The following is a 5584-nucleotide window of genomic DNA, read 5'->3' on the forward strand; positions in this document are numbered from 1 at the left end:
ATCTGCTTTTTTTATGAGTATTTTACGGTTATTCTATTAACTTATCAGTAGACACTCTTGCTTTCTGATATACCTTTGGTTGGACCTCTCCATAGGGCCAGTTCTTCTTTTATAACACATATATTTAGGAGGTTTAACTTACACGTAGCTCCTACGAATGATGCATGATTAAACAACTTTGTACTATTGTATAATGTTAGATTGTATATCTAACCATTTTCATATATGCATGCATCTTGATAGTTACTTGAGATCTCAGCCATATGGCTGACCGTATCTCTTTGTTTAATCTTCATGCGATATGATAATATTGAATAGGAGTATAGTTTGTAGCTACTTGCAAAGTTGGATTATTCAAGTATATGAAGATTTTACAGAATTGAAGTTGCATGTGATGAATCATTGATGTTTTCTCATATTGAAAATGCATTGGCCTACACGTACATGATTGAGAAGAATGTATGTGTTTTCATACAATCGAACCTTATATGGTTTATGATCTGCCAGTCAGGTGGTGCTATAAGTTCTCCCGCTCTTAGAGCCTGTAAAGGCGCTCTGTGGTGGCTGCCAAAGACCTCTAATGGATCTGGGAGAGTTTGGCACCTTGCTCAGCATTGTAGATGTCCATCGCATCTTCATCTTCTCTCTAGGCAGCTGGTTGAACTATGTCTATGTACAGCATATAATTGATTAAATCTCTATTGAAGAATATAACATGGTATGACACACAGGTATATATGCTCATTTTTAGATAAAAGACATGCAATTGGCAGTGACAGGTTGTACATACCTTTCATTCACAATGACCTTGCTCACAATGACCTCGTGGGCTCATAGTCTGCATCATGCGCCAACGGTTTGTTGACGTACAGTATAAATCGGTGCACTCGTTGTAGTCGTTGTTCCTGATGTCTTGATGCAAATCATACAATTCAAGTGATCTATTCCTAGTACACGTGTGTAACTCTAACTGGAGATCTGAGGCATTTGATTCTCTTGCATACGTGATAAGTTCTTTGTTCTGTCAGTAAATCTTGTTGTAGCTTTGCAGGTAGAGATGTTTCTACAAAATCATCAACCATCACATGTCCATAAAAGAAATATTTAGAGAAGAGCAGCCAACTAATTTTTCATTCATATGTACTCCCATTAGAGTTACGATTGACCAAGTTTTGTTGAGTAGCATACTCAAGAAATAACATTCACTATGCTTCGATCTTTGAACTAAAAGGAGAACTTGATTAAATCAAATTTACACTCATGCTAATTTTGGTGGCTTAAAAACTACACGACTCCATTACCAGTCTTAACACTTATAAAGAGAACATGTAGGATATATATGTATACCTATAATGTGGTTGAAGCCTTTCTTTTGTAATGCTCGGATCTATGTTTATCATCCAAAGGAGGAAAAATGTGACCACTTATTTTCTTGATATCATTCTTTTACCCTAGAGAATAATTAGTCATCCTTGGCCTTTTCTCCTTTGCACCTCCACACCTCCAACCAAGTTCTGGCAGTATTCCTCTTTCAATGGTTCTACTTCTCATTATCTTTGCTGCCCACCAATAGCAAAAAAATTGCTAATCTGTTGAGATTAACTGTTTGAAGTACGTTGATGAACTCTCGACGCACACTATGGATCGAAGGATGGAGCTGGCCTCAACATGCATGCACGTACATAGCAGGCAATAAAATTAATTTATTCCACATGTGCAAAAGCTGGATACGCTATCTAATTGATTCACGGCCGGCCGGAAACCTACGCCAACTTGCACTCTCGAAATCGTAACGCTGAGACTACATACGTACCCAGCTGCCTTCTGCTCATTACTTCAGCTCACCGGACAGACGTGCGCGCAACAGATGAAGCTAACCGTGAATATGTAATAGTATGTGGCCAGCTAGCCTCTATGTAATTGATTCATGGCCGCCTGAAACGCACACGTGGATTTTAATCTCAAGATTAAGAAAACAGATGAAGCTAGCCGCTAGCTAATTCATGCACGGCCTTCAAGCCAGTTCCGCTGAGACCAACCCATTAATCTCAACGGGGCTAACAATTTGAAGGACCAAGGAATTAAAGTAAATATATATAGTACGTACAGGTAAAACTAATCAAGAGCAAGATCTCGCTGGTCATTCTTTGAGATTAAAAGCCAATCAAGCGGCTGTGGGATCTACAACCGTGAGGCACTGATTTTTCCTAGTCAGTTCTAGTACAGGTCGTGACGGAATTTGTGCGTGCATGGCGGAGGTTCGGATGATCAGCTGAGCTCGGTGGTGAAGGGGCTGCAAAACCATAGTCATTGAAGTGCATACACATGGCGAGAAGTTCAGATGATCAGCCGAGGGCAGCGAGGCAAACTCTGCGGCTGCGGCATGCACACAAGCTAGGTCGTCCATTTTTCACTTATGTTTGTGTATTCGCAAGGCAGATTTGGTCGAGCATGGGCCGACTAAGAAGGAGGGTGGACCTGGAACCGAGGCAAAACGAGCATATACAACAATGGGCGATGAGGCAGGACGGGAACTCAACCAGTAGACGTGCACATAAAGCCAAATGCCTTCTTGGGATGTGGATGATCTGAAAACAAAGGAATAATGTGGTCTTTAATGGAGAGAGGCCGTCCGTCCCGCGAACCATTCAGCGCATCCAGGATGAAGGTAGATTATGGGCAAAGGCCGGAATGTTCAAAGGTGACATGGTAGGCTTCGAAGTAGAGCAGGTAGAGCGGGACAGTAGCGAGTAGTTCTTTGCAATTTTGGGGTGGTGTCGGACGAAGTCCGCATGTAAATAATCGTGTAATTGTGGACTCGTGGATTCGGGGCTCTTTCCCCCTCCCTTCTTTAATGAATGATATGCACACTCGTGCATATTCGAGAAAAAAAAACTTATGTTCGTTCCTGAATCGTGGAGGCTAATAGACTTTTGTGAAGTATAATCTCTTTCTAGCTAGACAAATCAAATGGGCAGGGGAAACTTTAATGCATGGCATCGGCAGGACTCTATAGCCCTATTTTTTGTCTTGTTTCGTTGATGGACTCAAGTAATGGAAAAACTAATCTATGACATGGCCCTTTTTTTTCTTTTCTGTTCTTTGTTTTTACGAAGGCATAGACGAATCCTGGAGACGTGTGTGTTGTCGTATGAGTTAGATCCGATCGGTCAATTTGTGTTTTTTTAGGGAACAATTTTGCGTTTTAAGTCAAGACATATTCTACGTAATGGCAATGGTGGGTAATTTTGAGATGATTACCTTTAAAGTAAATCCGATGGCTATGATTATCTGATTTACATAATTAAAGGCCAGATATTTCTAATTATTGTGCAACTTTCTAGCCTATTTATCTTTTTCTGGTTAGCCTGTAAAGCACTTTTTATATATATACTAGCACATATGCCCGTGCGTTGCAACGGGAGAGATTTTTTCATGAGAAGTATCGGGAGAGATAATTGATGTGTCCATCAAAACGTTCTCCACAACATTGGGGCAACAGAGTGGAGAGTTATAGTGTTCCCACGAGTCATTTTTGGCCCGTGAGATTTTTATAGTAGTGGGGTTGATCGGAGTGGCAGCCACTACACAACTCGTGCATTTTTTTTCCTACAGGTCCGCCTCCTTGTCGAGGTTGTGGTGACCTCCTGATTTTTTAATAAAAATGTGAGAATCTTATTTTAAAAAAATCGTTAATTTCATGAAAAAAGGCAAACAAAATTTGAAATAGGAAGATTTTTTGAAATTCAAAAATATTTTTTGAAAACTGAAACCAGTTTTAAGGCGGAGATACAAACATTTTTTGAATTTGTGACCAATTTTTAAAAATTAAAACTTCTTAAGAACATTCAAAACCTTTTTCAAAAATGTGTTTTTAATCACGAACAATATTTTGAATTTGTGAACATTTCAATAAAAAGGAATATTTTTCGTATTTCTTTTATTTTAAAAAATGCAATTTATTTTATAATTCTCGAAAATATTTGGACATCTTTTTGAAGAAATGCGAACATTTTTTGAATTTGGAACAAAATTAGAATGAGAATAAAATTTGAAGTTCCAAATATTTTTGAAAATGGGAAAAATCTGAAATTCTGAACATTTCAGAAAACAATTGTACAGAAAAGTAAATTCTAAAAACAAATTATGGGAAAAAGGAAAAAATAAATTGGAAGGGTAAGAAGAAAAATAAAAGTAGAAAAAAAGAGAAAAAATGTTAATGGGCCGGCCCAATATTGTCGCCCGATGCGCAGCTCCAGCTATATGCCGTACTGTGCGACAAACAAGGTTTCTCAGCTGTGTGGGCAGGATATAAATGGGAGGCTTCTCTAGGCCTTAGCGCGTGTGGGCCCACGTACAAAATTCTGGATAATACTCATCCTTTTTCTTTTCTAGCAGATGGACCACAAAAATTTAGTACCATCTTGAATGTAAAAAATATTTTCGGTGGTAAACATATGAAAGATAGAAGAAACACACCTTACTTTTTTAGTAGGTAGAGAAATAATTGAAAATGGTAACTTGTTTTAAACATTCAAAACCATTTTCAAAATGTGTTTTTAATTGTGAACTATTCAATAAAAAGACAAATTTTCTGAATTTCTGCTATTTTCAGAAATGCAATTTATTTTATAATTCTCGAGAAAACTTGGTTTTGTTTTTGAAGAAATGCGAACATTTTTTGTATTTCAACCAAATTTGGAACGAGAATAAAAATTGAAAGTTCCCTATATTTTTGAAAATGTGCACAAAATTTCCAATTCTGAAGATTTATCAAAACTTTGCCAAAAAAGCGAAAGTATTAAAAAATATATAAATTATAAATTTATTGGAAAAAGTAAAAAATAAATTGGAATGGAAAACAATAAAATAAAAGTAGAAAAAGAACACAGAAAAATAGAAAATGGGCCGGCCCAACGTAGGGCAACTGATGCACAGAACCAACTATATGCCGCCTCGTGCGAAAAATAAGGTTTCCCAGCTGCGTGGGCAGGATATAAATGTGTGGCTTCTCTGGGCCTTAGTGCGTGCGGGCCCACGTACGAAATTCGGGATGAAGCTCTGTTTTCTTTTCTAGCAGATAGAGCACAAAATTTAGTCCCACCTTGAATAAAAAAATATTTGCGGTGGTGAACGAATGAAAAAATTGGAGAAACCTACCTTGCTTTATTAGTAGGTATAGAATAGATGCTTGCTAAGTATGATGATAATCATAGAATTGCATCTCCGTACCACCCACAGTCTAGTGGTAAGTAGAATTGAGTAATAGAGGGATCAAATTAATTTTGCAAAAGACTGTTAATAAATCTAGAAAGAATTGGTCAAAGAAACTTGATGATGCATTGTGGGCCTATAGAACTGCATATAAAAATCATATGGGTATGTCTCCACATAATCACGTGGCTGTCATGAGACTTTAGGTTCTGGAACTTTTTCTCTAGCATATTTAATATTCCCTTTATATTCGATGAGAAGTCAGTCGGGACCTTCATACTAAGCAAACATTCAAAGAAGATTTCCTTCTCTTCTTTGATAAGAGTGTAGCTGGCAGGACCTTCATACTGCTTTGGAGGCATGCCGTCTT

The sequence above is a fragment of the Triticum aestivum genome, chromosome 3B (genome assembly GCF_018294505.1).
Source record: "Triticum aestivum cultivar Chinese Spring chromosome 3B, IWGSC CS RefSeq v2.1, whole genome shotgun sequence".
Taxonomy (NCBI): domain Eukaryota; kingdom Viridiplantae; phylum Streptophyta; class Magnoliopsida; order Poales; family Poaceae; genus Triticum; species Triticum aestivum.